This window comes from Pseudophryne corroboree, chromosome 3 (assembly GCF_028390025.1).
Source record: "Pseudophryne corroboree isolate aPseCor3 chromosome 3, aPseCor3.hap2, whole genome shotgun sequence".
NCBI classification, from domain to species: domain Eukaryota; kingdom Metazoa; phylum Chordata; class Amphibia; order Anura; family Myobatrachidae; genus Pseudophryne; species Pseudophryne corroboree.
In genome coordinates this window covers 49,419,944-49,434,798 of record NC_086446.1, presented here as the reverse complement: position 1 = coordinate 49,434,798, position 14,855 = coordinate 49,419,944, and the positions used below count along the sequence as shown (strand labels likewise).

The window sequence follows — 14,855 nt, the reverse complement described above, 5'->3', positions numbered from 1 at the left end:
TAATGAGTGTCGACCTAGAGTGGACACACAAAACATTGCACACATAACACTACATATAATGACACTCTTTAAAAATTCAATGCAACATGTACACCATGAATAATAACTCTTTTTTTTTCCCTTGGTAGCGTATTCCCAACAGTACAACAGGGCATGTTTTGAGATTGTAAGTCTAAGTAGGTAATCATTATTGTAAAAATGTAAAAACACTTACTTTCCTCCACAACATTGTCACTTAGCCCATCTGGGGCTTCTTCTGCCCATTCGCTGGGTGGTGATGCCAGCTGGATGGGGGAAGGCGGCTGGATGGGGGAAGGAGGAGGGATTGGGGAAGGAGGAGGGATTGGGGAAGGAGGAGGGATGGGGGAAGGAGGCTGGATGGGGGAAGGAGGAGGGATTGGGGATGTTATTTCAGAGGGTGGGTCTGATTGAGAGGGCGAGGGGGGCGGAGAGAATGTTAGGCCAATAGAGGGTGAGGGGGGCTGAGAATGTGATTTGGAATTTGAAGGAGAAGGGGTATGGGAAGGAGGAGAAGGGGTCACAGAAAGAGAAGGAGAGGTGGGGTGAGAAGGGGAGTGGAAAGTGGAGTGGGCCTGGGAAGCTGAGGGTGACTGGGAAGCTGAGGGTGACTGGGAAGCTGAGGGTGACTGGGAAGCTGAGGGGGATTGGGAAGCTGAGGGGGACTGGGAAGCTGAGGGGGACTGGGAAGCAGAGGGGGATTGGGAAGCTGAGGGGTACTGGGAAGCTGAGGGGGATTGGGAAGGGGAGGGGGAGTGAGAAGGGGAGGGGGACTGGGAAGTGGAGGGGGAGTGAGAAGGGGAAGGGGGCTGAGATGGTGCCTTATGTGTTGCTTGCCGTTGTGGTCGTCCTATAATGATATTTGTGTTAAAATTTAATTTGCATGTTAAATTACATACTAAACAATTGTAAATTTCACTGTTCTGTTCCATGTAAAAGACACAATGGGTTTTTTTAACCAAAAAAAATAAAAAAAAATCCTCTTCATGTTGCCCACAGCAAACTAAATGAGTCCAAAAAATTATTTGGACGCTCATTCCTTAATCTATTCCATTGAGTCATATTGATTGGTCTAGGCAACATCACCAGATCACTATTCAAGCCACCTTATTATATAGACAGCACTGATCAAGTTTTTTGGTACAGTTTCCTGCCTGGTTTTTTTTTCAGGAAAACATGCACTTGTTTGGTGACATTTTGCTACAGTCAGTACTGTTTGCCCTAACCACACACACTGTCCTATTGTTAAAAAATGTTCACTCAGTGTTGCAATTAGCCTACCACTTAGTGTAAATTTGCACAATTTATGCTATTAATCTTATGTAATGTAACTTACTGCGTGCATGCATTGCGCGGATTTGCTGCCGGATCTCCGCCAACAGCTCTGGAGTCCTCCTGCGGAGATCACTCCATCTCCTCTCCAACTGTATTATTGTCCGCCTGCTGCGGACGCGAGAACGCAGCAGGCGGCGGACCTCCGCGTAGGCCTCGCGCTTAACCCGATTTGGGATGAAGCGCCCAACGCGGCCTACGCGGCGGTCCATGACCGCAACCAGGACGCGGAGCTCTCGCCTGGTGAAAGGTGCCGCACGCATCATGGCAATGGCGTTTTCCTTATTTGGGCATATATTTCTAGTGTCTGCTAGCATGTGATTGGTCCAAAATCTATGCTGTAATTTCTAATAACTTTATTGATCTTTGCAATGCTGGGAAGAGCAGAGTGTTAATTAGCACGAGCGGAAATATGCATTCGCAGAAGGAATTTTTAAAAAATTAAAACATAAAACAAAACAAACAGACACAGACACACACACAGTTTTGGGTAAATTCAGATACATATCTGTGTACTCACCACAGTTTGTGTGATCATTCAGCTGGACAGTCACAAAGTGGACAACATTAAGTTTCATTTGTTTGTGTGTTTGTTGAAATAAACAGGATTTTAGGATAGAAAACAAATAAGGACACTATTTAGCAACATCACAGTATTGTTTTTGCAAATAACACATTGTAAGCTTAACGTGTTAACGGATTTAGTGGCAAATAAATATTACATATTCCAAAGCCAAAAAAAAATTACCCAATGGCCTTACAATAGCAAACAAAATGACAAAATTAATCAAAATACAAAAGCATACTGTGGTTTTATTTTGATTAAAAAAGAGAAACTTAAAACACTATACCTGAAATATTCCGCAACAATGCTTGCCCTGACTTGGCTCCCCCTCCGTGTAACACTCCCCCCACCGAAGTGTCGGACAACCCCTGGCTCCTCATCAGGCAATTCCTCTGTCTGAGGAAGCTCTACGCTACTCCTTACCGCGATGTTGTGTAGTATAGCGCACAGGACCACTAGTTTACTTGCCATCTCCGGCGAATACATGATGTCGCCACCAGTGCGGTGGAGCACACGAAACCGCCCTTTAAGGACCCCAATTGTGCGCTCCACCAGCTGCCTAGTGGCAGTAAGCGCGGAGTTAAATGCCGTCTGTGGTCCTGGCCTGGGATTACGGTAAGGAGTCATGAGCCAGGGGGTGCAAGGATATCCACGGTCTCCTGTTTGATGATAAACCAAAATTAGAAAGTCTATTTTTTTAAAAATTAAAATATTTTACACAAAATTGTGCAACAACTCACCCAATAACCACATGTCTGCTCGTTGACTTGATCTTAATCTGTGCCATATCCCTGATTGTCTAATGACATACGCATCATGGGAACTTCCAGTAAACTTTGCATTCAGGGAAAGGATCTGGAGGGATGGCCCACAAACAACCATTACATTCAGAGAATGAAACAGTTTCCTGTTTCTATAAATTTCTTCATTATGTTTTGGTGGCTGAATAGCTACATGTGTGCCATCCACAACCCCAATAACATGTGGGAAGCGACTACCACCTTCCTCAAATTGCCGCTTCACCACATCTAGGGCACCAACATCCAAAGGCATAGCAATAAATTGCTTCACACGCTTTAGGAAAGCCTGGCAGACACGCCGCAGGACCTTACTGAACTGGCCCTGCGACATGCCAACCAGGTCTCCTACCACATGCTGATAAGAGCCTGTAGCCAAAAAATGTAACACAGCAAGGAATTGTGTCAATGGTGGTATTGCTGTAGGATACCGAATTTCAGACTCCAGATCACTCTCTATTATGGAGAGAGTGTCTAGGATTAGATGTGGTGGCAGCCTGTATCTACGTACAACCACATCATCTGGCATCCCAAAAAGTAGGACACGGGGTCGGAAAATTGGTGGCCTAGCACGCCTCCGTTGCCTTGGTTGATGAGGAGCCGGTTGTGGTTGTGGGGCTGGCGGTTGGGGTGGGAGTGCTGGCGTGGGTTGGGGAGGTAGGGCTTCGGCAGCAATAAATATTGACATCACACACTTTAAAAAATAAAACAAAAAAAGGTTGAATAAGACAAAAACAAAGTCCAACAAATATACTACCAAAATTTTTCAAAAAAAAAGGGGGTGTCAACTTACTGCAGGAGCGTAAGACATTTTTTCTGAGTTCAATTCAGGAACAAAAGGAATATTATCACAAAAAAGATAAACAAAATTATTTTTTTGATGAAAGCTACATATGTTAAATTGTAAATGTTAAAAATAGTATAAAAAAAAAAAAACACAGCATCAAACACATCACAAACACCTACTAAAAAATAATGACTAATTGGTTTAAAACATTACAATAAAACAAACAAAAAGTTAGCCCTTTAGTAGCTAGTCCAGCCAAGAACAACACTACTTTGCTGATCAATCCTGGTAAAAAACATAGCATTTATTAACAAGATGGAAAACAAACATTATCAAAACACTTTGAACAAACACAAACAGGCACCAACACAGGCCAAGGGAACTTACCTGATCCAAAATAAAGAAAGGACCAATTTGTGTTATATAGCACACAAATTTGAAATAATATACTAGGGTTACGTCACCCAAAACAATTCTCCTACAAGAGACCAAAAATGACAGTCAAAAACAACATACAGACCATTAACACAAACAGGCACCAACACAGGCCAAGGGAACTTACCTGATCCAAAATAAAGAAAGGACCAATTTGTGTTATATAGCACACAAATTTGAAATAATATACTACGATTACGTCACCCAAAACAATTCTCCTACAAGAGACCAAAAATGACAGTAAAAGCAATGAAGCACAGGTTTATTTGCACAAATGGACTAGCAAAATATATATGTGTAAAAAAGACTAACAAACAATCAACATAAAATAAAAACTTTTTTTTAAAAAAAAAACAACAAGACGAATTCCAGAATACTCACAAACGTAAATTCGCAGACAAAATGCTACACTGTCTATATTCTAAACGCAAACGAAAGGACAAATGTATGCTTGACAATTACTCACTTGGAAAAATCCTATAGCACCTTCACGCACAAGCCAACAAACTCAACAGTGAAACTCCAAACTACCTACACTCACAGCGTGCAAAGTAGGCCCTTAAATAAGCAGTGCAATCAGTAACCAGATTAACATTGTACACCTGTGTGAATTAACGTGACGCACGTAGGTATAAATAAGCACACACCTCGGCGTACACACGTCATCGCAAACATGGCTTCTCGTGAGCAAATCGCAGCAGAGATGGACCGCATTGCAGAGCAGGAGATGGCATTGCGGAAAAGACGCCTAGATTGCCAAAGGCGCATGTTGGAATACGCCTCTGCGGATGTTGAAGAGGCAGGACCTAGTACTCTGCAAATGTCTGCTTCTGAACCCCAACAATTGACTGGGGATACCCTGCCACACACACATAGTGACCAAACTGAGGGAGAATTGGCTTTAGCCACACAAACACAACAGACAGAAGCTGCTAGTGAGGAGGAAGATGGTGATGACCAACAAGAAGAAACCTCACAGGCTACCTCCAGACGGAAGAAAAGACAGCCTGCATTCACTAAGAGGGAGTTGCGTGTTTTGGTCACGCAGGCCATGTCCAAAATACATAGAGGCCCAAAAAACATGGGGGCTGCTTCAAAAGATCGCATCTGGAGAGACATCACAAAATCTGTGAATGAAGTTGGTTCTGTCGTCAGAACATCACAGGAAGTGAGACGACGGTAAGTGCATCTTGACAGTCATTTTTCTGTGATAAGTTGACTAAAAAATGTAGTTACATGTGATGTTATGTCTAGCAAACACAAGCAGAACACGTGTCCTATATATTAGCTTAGACAAATAATAAGACTCTACTTTGTCCCTCTTTCACAATACATATGTAGGTGGGCCGACTTCAAATCCCGCCTGAAGGCAAAGAGGGCTGCGGAGTGGAATGCCTCAAGGGCTACAGGTGGAGGAGCACCTGTCGCTGTGGAGTATACTGACTTGGAGGAGATGGCGATGCCTTGCGTCAGTTATGAGGAGGGCCAAGGGGTGTCTCATATGGACACGGACCTGCCTGAGATCCTGACGGGACATGACTTGGAAGGTAAGTTTACACATTTAGTTGTCTGTAATTTTGACTGTATTTATAATAATAAACTAATTTTGTATCCAACTTTTTCCCCACACATTCTTCTATTTGCTTGCCACAAAACACAGCACAGGGGGGTGATCCGTTTGAGTCACAGGACGGTTATGTGGTTGAGGCTGAGGTGGAGGGACCTAGTGAGTCTGGCAGTGTGGGCCAACAAATCCCACCTCTGCAGGTTCCTACTGGCCCCCCCACCCAACCCTCTGCTATCCCGGAGATCCTGCTTGAAATCGCTAGGTATGGTGAGAGCCTAAATCGGTTTCAAGACGGGGTCATCCGGGAGGTAAGCCAGATAGCTGTCCGGCTCACTGAGCACCGAACCTGTGTTGAGCAAGGTGTTGCTCAACTCTGCCAACGTCTGGCAGAGATCAGGCAGGGCCAAGAACAACTTGCCTCCTCATTCCAAAGCCTTGCAAATAACATCTTGCAAGGGCTCCAGGCCATCGCTGTCTCCCTTGCCCACAGTGGCAGAGAGCCACCCACATCGGCTCCCTCCCCTGCCCCTGCCCAGGAAGAACAGCCCACTGGGCAGGCCCAACGAAGGTCGCTCCGCAGACCTTCCAAAGAAGAACAGCCTCAGGCGGGGAGAAAAAGAAGAAAATGATGTCTCTCCAGATGGGCAGCACCTATGTTTTTGATGTTGCCTCTATGTATTTTTGGAGTTGGCTTGTGTGGCCAGAATGGATAACTCCCTCTTAGTGAAATGTATTCTTTCTGTTTGGATGTATTGTAGCCTGTGAGTTTATGTGTATAAACACCAGAGCCATCTTCCTCTTACTAGTGTGCTATGTATTGTTGTGTTTGTGTGGTGGATCCTAATTCTTTCTCATTTGGTTTAAAATTTGTGTGTGGCAGGGTGTGTCATGTTTTATTTATGCTTAAAAAATATACTTTTGTCAGAAGCAGAATTTTGCAGAGTACTGAGTTCTGCTATCTAATGATTGTCAGTGCCATCTGCTTGCTGCTTGGTCCATCTCTGCCTGTGCGACTCACGTGGAGCCATGTTGTTTAAATGTTGTGAAATATTATTATAGTAATAAAAAACATATTTTAAAAATTTGTGCAGTTTCTTCAAGGTAATGCAGTTCCAGAAAGATTAGGTCAGCATATAGACACTTGTAGACCAATCTGCAAATTCTCCTTAAAAATTGCAAAAAAAAAAAAAAAAAAAGGTATGCTTTGCACCACACTTTAATGTCCATATTAAGTAAACAGACACGACGCTTTTTATAAATATCTATGGTCAACAGGACATAATTTCAAACATTGTCAGATATTATAATCAAATATTATTGTGACTGTTAAGACTAAATTAAAGTGTATGCTGCATTATGTGGGTGTTGGATTATTTGTAAAAAATGTTTCAGATTTCAAACACTTTCAAAAATATTTTCACTTGTTTGTATTTGGGAGTCTTACACACATTAAAACAAGTTTAAAAAATGCTTACACAACAACTTCATCAAAAATCACACCCTTCTTTGGCAGTGTGTGAGATTTATATGTGAGTAGAATAAACATGTAATGTGTGTTCAGACAATTGCTGGTTGGTAACTTTCATCTGCTCATTAATTAACAAGTAATTGGACATCAGATGAATGTGCTATCCAATTAACTGCTAATTACTGCATACACACTTGTACCAGTACTTCGCAAATGTAGAGTAACTGCAGACCTACTCGGCTGCTGCATGAATGTTGCTACGGTTTCCTATGTTAGTTTTAACAGCGACAATGTTTATTTGCGAAAAACACGCCCATTGCGAGTTGCATACTCCCACACTGTACGCCCACTTTCATGCCCATGTCGGAGCATTGCGAAGTCTCGCCTCTGCCACGCCCACGCCACTCCTCGTTTTCGTTTGCCAGTCACAGCTTTTTTTTTTCTGAGTAATTTTGCACAGTTGTCGTACGTATGTACTCGCGCATGCGTAATCACGCATTTGCGTATGCGCAGATACTTACATTTCGTACATTTGCGTTGCGAAGACTCTTAGCGACCAACTCGGAATGAGGGCCACTGTGCGACCTTGTGTACGTAAGGTTTGTGAATAATATAAAGGCGAAAGGTTAATTACTGCGGCCGCAGCGGCTCAATATTAAAGTGTATCAAGTGTGTTTAAGGTATATGCTTTTTAATCCTGTAAGTAAACCAGCGTTTACAATTGGAGGCATCGTCCAGTTTTCCACATGCTCACAGCCTAACAGGTCATAGCAGACTTAATCTATCAGCAAAGGGCGGAAAGAAGTTATCCTACGTAACCTTTTCTTGGTCGATGGATACGCTGAAAACCCTACTAGTGTGCTGATTAGATGACGTCTGCTCTGTATGGTCTGCTGAGGTGCTGGTAGAACCCGTAAAACACAGGAAAAAAGCTATTTAAAAATCGGTGAATTTTTTGGCGAAAAAAAGCGTACACAAAAGTGCACCGATACTTTGCATACCCTCTCACATTGTTGCAAAACAAAGTTCAAATAAGTCATATTGTGTTTGATTCACATTGGATTGTCTATCTGTTAAGTAGATTTAAAAGTACATTTAAAAGTTGCTGCATAGCCTTGATAGTTTTTTTTTTAAAACTCAGGCCTAAAATAACTTCTGGTGCTTGTATAATGTGTGATTTCTTTGTGACATAGGAAGCCGCATGGTCTATCCTCCATTTTGGACTAACCACATGGACTGCCCACCATCTTGTGTAAACCTCATGGATGAGTAAGGGGGAGGAGCAGTGGCCATTTTAGGAAGGTCATTTTCTAAATAGCTGATTTTCAGTCTGCTCAGAACAATCAGTTTCCCTTGTCACATCAAGCACCATTTATGAGTTACCAATGCATTTATTTAACCCATGCCATAGTTAATTACAAATAGTTTCAATTGGGCCTAGTGAGAGTAAATGGTGAGATAAATGCTTGGCTTGGTGTAAGAAATTGCACACACAAAAAAAAGAAGAAAAAAATACTTTTTTTCCCCTTCTTCTTTCCCAGGATTTAGTTAACTCTCTGTTTGCTATAGCATAAGCCATTGAAATGCAAATTAACCTGTGTAACTGCTTTTTCTTAGCAGTGAATAGCAAATAGCGTTGATATGCAAATTAGAAGCACAGAATGGCTAAATGAGTCACATAGAAGGCAAGTGAATGATACATATATATAATATTATTATAATTATGTGTATATTTATATCAGTGTATGGTCTGCAAGATAGTTATCCACTCTGAATCATATCATTTAAATTATTGATTATTGCTAAATTCATTTAGATCTGTGTGAAACCGGATACATTTGTTGCTATATAGTTAAAACTAAAATAAAAGTGTTTAATGAAGTAAATATAAAGTACAACATGCAGGTCTGGCCCGGTCGTTAAAGGTTACACAGAACAAGCGTGGGTTGTGCTTGTGAGCGATTATAGTTAGCATTGCTCACATTTATAGAAGTTGTGTGATTTGTTTTATTACGGACGCAGGGTTTTGTACACGTGTCTCGGACAAAGTACAGGACTGCGCACGCAGCGTAAAAAATACACACGGTTGCGTGTTTACGCAAAGTGCGTAAGAGTGAGGGCGCTAAGTACAAATTACACAATAGTGTTGTTTAGTTAAAAGGTGGGACAGTAGCCATGCTACAATAGCACAAAACTACCTGGTTTCTAAAGCAGATTAGTATAAAACTTTTGTTTAAACTGTATTGCCTCTGGGGGTAAAGCTGCTGATCTAAAGGGAGTAAAAATTTTCTGTACAGAAAAAAACCAAGTGTATTTGTGTGAGCTGAAAACAGGAGTGAGTGGGTTTGAACCCCGGGAAATCGGGATCCCGTCGTGTGGTACGCCAAGTGAGTGGAGGCTTGGCGGCGTGAGGCGGCTGACTCACGTTAGTATAGAGTAAAGTACGCAAATCGTGAGGAGGTTTGCAGAGGAGCGTAATAGGGAATTGTGCATTGTGAAATATTGAAGTAAAATGTTTTTTCTTACGCTCCGAACTGAGGGTCGCAGTTTGTACATAGACCCATGGTCATACGGCAGATAGGTAACAAGTACCTATACGCTGTGCGATTGGACCACGCGTTTGTGAGTGCGATATATAGCGCAACTTGATACCCCTTTCACGAGCTTTTGCGTAAAATCGCGGTATCATTAGCGCTGTGTAGAGCATACGCAAGCGTGATTTGTGTATAAAAAGTGTATAGGGAGTTTTTTCGCTGGTCTCTCTCAGGAAAATCTCCAGCGGTGTATATTCACTGGAAAAGGTAAGTCACTCCTAACTCTTCCTGTGAATAGAAACCAATTAGGGACCTCACTGGGTTCGCGGTGGTCACTATTGGAGTGAGTCGTGGTACTCAGCGGAGAAGGAGTGGGTGAAAGCGCTCAAAGAACTTTCACCGTTTATCCGTGTCGTGTATTGAGGATTGCGTAAAAGGAAAAAGTCCGCGATGAGATCCAATTGCACAAGCAGTGGACATATATTAGCCAGGGTTCAGGTTGAAGATCCGCAGCCCAAGGGGTCAGCGAGGTTTATAATGTGTGAGAAATATGGTCCACACGCTGAAGACTTTTTGTCTGAATGGGTATGTATCACTGCAGAAGATAGGGTATCATTCTCTAGGGTAGGCAGCTTTGAGCCAGAGGTATTACAGAATAAAAGGATTAGGATATGTCTGATAAAATCCAGAAAGCAAAGGATTAGACATACAGATTGTTTAAACTTGTGGCAGCAAGAGGGGAATGTGCAGAGGGAACTGGCTCGCACAGCAGGTTCCAAACCTAGCAAGAAAACAATGGCGACCGCACCACCACCACCATATATTGATGGGGAGAAAGTGGCTACAGGCAATGGTACATTGGTACAGGATAGGAAAGTAATTGATAAATGTACTAACGCTAACCCTTGCCAGCTGTATCCCATTTTAAATTTTCCCCAGGACTGCGAGCAGGAAGATGAGCCCAGCACGATATCGGCACTCTCTCTAGCAGCCACCATACAGGGCACCCAGGTGGGCACGGCCCAACCAGCAAGAGCAGTAGCAAGGCCCCCTAGCAGAGGGAAAAGTGAGGTCGTGTCCACAGGTAAGTATGGTACCATACATTATGCAGAGACAATAGCTCCCCACATTGTAGAATCAAACCAGAACGACATAGTTGAATTAAATCCTGTCAGGGTGATCGTAGTCCCCAATGGGAAGACTGACGCACAGGGAGTAACTCCCATCAGGAACATTGCCATGCATTGTCCCTGGTCCCGAGCAGAGTTAAGGTCAATTATGTCAGAATTTCCTGATCCCAGAAAAGATCTAGTCGCATGCCAGAGGTTCATTAAAGAGTTAGGTAACGCCAACGAATCCACAAAGATTGGAGAACAGTGCTACGGGTATGTTTACCCTCAAATATTGACCCCACAAAATTCATAACGGATTGTAAATTAGATGCAGAGGTACCTCTCACTGATGAATACAATCAGGAGAATGTACGGCAAATCAGTCTGCAATTAGGAGTATATTTCCCTACTGTTGTCAAATGGAATACAATCTTCTCCATAAGACAAAAGGAAGGTGAAATGGCATCCGAATATTTCCATCGAGCACTGCAGGAAATGGCTAGATACACTGGGATCGAGGACATTAAAGAAAATGCACACCATAGGGAGGTAGCTGTATCGGTATTAATGGATGGTTTAAAAGAGGCACTGAGGACAAGGGTACAGACCTCTCTACCTAACTGGAGAGGTATGTCGGTGGCTGCATTGAGTCCGCTATCGAGCACGACCATAACATCAGCAAACACGGAGTCACAGGGGGATAGGCTGATGGCAGTAAGTATACAGACTCTTACCACAAAACCGCATCAGCCAAGACCCCAGACGACTGATGGTAAGTCACGTGTAATCGTATGTTATAACTGTCTGAAAGAAGGACATTACTCAAGGGAATGTAGGAATAAAGGAACACATAATGTATACCGACCCCCTAGACCAGGATATGAGCCACGCTACAATTCACATAAGCGGGATCAGGGACCATATAGAAATGATTATGAGCCACATAGAGGGGAAACAAAGAGGTACCCACCCAGGAGAGACTGGCAGGCCTCTGAAAATTCACAGCTACCCCCCTCACATATTGTAGCTGCCAATGCGCTGTGGGAGGGTCCCATTACACAATAGGGGTGGGGCCACACCTGTAGTCTGCAGCCAGTGAAGTTAATTGCAAGCCTTGGTAGTGAACCTGAGGTCACAGTTGATGTAGCTAGTGTACCATTACCTTTTCTTGTAGATATAGGGGCGGCCAGGTCAGTGTTGAATTCAACAGTAGGTATAAAAACCACGGGTAAAACAATTTCAGCAATGGGAGTAACAGGAACGGTGCAACAATACCCTTTGAGTAGACCTGCAGAGATTACGATAGGGCCCTTGCAGACAAAACACTCTTTCCTGCTGGCTGCATCGGCTCCGACTAACCTACTTGGCAAAGATTTATTGTGTAAAATGCGGTGTGTCATATACTGTACTCCTGAGGGTGTCTTCTTGGATATACCTGAGAACCATGCTCAAGAAGTACAAGATATATTAGACACCCCTCAAAGGCTAATGTCGCATTCTACTGTTATAGACACATGTCCATCTCAGGTAGAGGAAATGGTCTCACAAATACCGGGTTCCCTTTGGACCAAAGATGGACAAGACACTGGATTGATGGCGAATGTAGCTCCAGTAGTAGTACAAGTAAAAGATGGTAGGATAGCTCCAAAAATCCCTCAGTATCCTCTGAAGCCAGAGGTAGAATTAGGAGTGTACCCCATCATAGAGCGGCTGCTACAGCAGGGCATTCTAGTCAGGATGTCCAGCACCGCCAATAGTCCCATCTTCCCTGTGAAAAAGAGTGGGGGGAGGGGTTACAGGCTAGTGCAGGATCTAAGGGGGATAAACAAGATAGTTGAGAGCCAATTCCCCGTAGTGCCCAATCCAGCTGTCATCCTCATGCAAATTCCCCCTACCGCAAAATTCTTCACTGTCATTGACCTCTGTTCTCCTTTCTTCTCTGTCCCTCTTCACCCTGACAGCCAATACCTTTTTGCCTTTACGTACAGGGGAGTACAGTACACCTGGACTCGTCTCCCGCAAGGTTTCATTGACAGCCCGAGTATTTTCTCCCAGGCCCTACATGACTGTCTGCAATCCTTTCAACCTGAGAGTGAATCAGTGCTAATACAGTATGTCGATGACTTATTGTTGTGTTCTGACTCACTCGAATCGTCCTTGAAAGATACGAAACAGCTTCTTTTTCATCTTTCCCGCACAGGACACAAGGTTTCAAAGGATAAGCTACAGTTATGCCGGACCAGGGTTAAATACTTGGGACACTGCTTGACGCAAGGACTGACCGCTGATAGAATACAGGCGATTCGCGACATGACTCTGCCACAAACTCAGCAACAGATCCGCACTTTCCTCGGAATGTGTGGGTACTGTCGATACTGGATTCCAGGGTTCTCAATACTGGCCTTACCATTGCAAGAAATGGTCTCTTCGAACAAACCAGAATGGATCTCTCACACAGATGAGTCCAAACTGGCGTTTGAGAGACTCAAACAATGCCTATCACAGGCACCTGCATTAGGTATGCCAGATTATGAGAAGACCTTTGAATTGTACGGTACAGAAAGTGCTGGGTGCGCGGCAGGAGTCTTAACCCAGAGACTTGGTGATGCCAGCAGACCGGTAGCCTACTACAGTGCACAGTTAAACACTGTAGCATGATCTCTCCCCACGTGCTTGAGAAGTGTTGCAGCGATAGCTTTGCTAGTGAGTAAAAGCGAGGACGTAGTGTTAGGACACGACTTGACCATTCATACACCTCATGCAGTATCAGCATTACTAAACTCAGCCCAAACCAGACATGTCTCATCTGCTCGGTTTACAAAGTGGGAATTATCACGGATGGCCCCGGTAAACATCACCATTAAGAGATGCAGCTCACTAAATCCTGCAACTTATCTGCCGGGTGTGCCTGGACAGGCACAAAGGGTTGAGGATAAGAATGATGGTGAAGGAGGATTTAGTGCAGATACTGATACGCATGATTGTATGGAATACCTGAACCAAACTTTCACTGCGAGACCCGACATTAGTGACAACCCACTGGAAGGCGTAGACTTTACCTTCTACACTGATGGTAGTTGCCATAGACAGACGGAATCGGGAGACTTGTGCACCGGATATGCCGTTGTAGATGATGAATGTATCACAGAAGCTGAACCCCTGGGCCCACCGCACTCAGCACAAGTTGCTGAGTTGGTCGCCCTAACTAGAGCGTGTGAATTGGCCAAGGGTAAGTCAGCTAATATATACACAGATTCTAGGTACGCCTTTGGAGTAGTGCATGATTTTGGGGCCCTATGGCGCCTCAGAAATTTCATGACGGCAGCTGGCACACCTGTAGCGCATGCGTCCCACATCAAAAGACTTTTGACAGCAATGCAGGAACCAGACAGAGTGGCTGTTATCAAGTCCAAAGCACACACTTACAACAAAGACCCAATTTCACTTGGTAACAGCCGGGCAGACGAAGCTGCTAAATCAGCAGCAAGCACCCCCATACAAACAAACATCACATCACTGATGACATTTAACACGATCAACACACAACAAATAATCGAAATGCAAAATTTGTGTTCCCTACAGGAAAAGGCAGTCTGGAGGGCAAAGGGGTATGGCCAGGAATCCTCAGGACTGTGGACAGGTGGACACGGTAAGCCGGTGGCCCCCAGAGCATATCTTCCAAGTCTAGCTGAGGCAGCACACAGTCTGACTCATCTGGGCAAAGAGGGTACGTGCAAATTGGTAAAAGCCTACTGGTGTGCGCCAGGATTCTCTTCTCATGCAGGTAAGAGAGCAATGACATGTTTTACTTGCTTGAGGAAGAATATTGGAAAAACAAGACCAACAGAGCCATCCCATATCCCTCCAACAGACTGACCTTTTCAGGTAATACAAATCGATTTCATACAGTTACCACCCTGTAGGAATTTGAAGTATGTGTTAGTATATATCGATGTGTTTTCCAACTGGGTAGAAGCGTTCCCTGCTGCCACAAATACTGCTACTTTCACTGCAAAGAAAATTGTGCAGGAATTTGTGTGTAGATATGGTATCCCTAGAATGATTGAAAGTGATAGGGGTACTCATTTTACAGGTGAAGTCTTTCAGGTCATGTGCAAACTGATGGAAATTAATAGCAAGCTACACACTCCGTACCGACCACAGGCGAGTGCGAAGGTAGAGAGAGTGAACAGGACTATTAAGAACAAGATGAGCAAGGTGATGGCTGAAACTGGATTGC

General features: G+C 43.7%; 1 long non-coding RNA gene across 1 annotated transcript; it reads right to left on the bottom strand.

The window, feature by feature from the left end:
* Window positions 1-743: 743 nt before the first annotated feature.
* LOC135054701 (uncharacterized) lies at window positions 744-2,406 on the bottom strand. Its single transcript, XR_010243553.1, has 3 exons — window positions 2,202-2,406; window positions 1,871-1,892; window positions 744-868 (listed from the first exon to the last, which is right to left on the bottom strand). It is a non-coding gene; the product is annotated as an uncharacterized LOC135054701 (long non-coding RNA).
* Window positions 2,407-14,855: the final 12,449 nt, after the last annotated feature.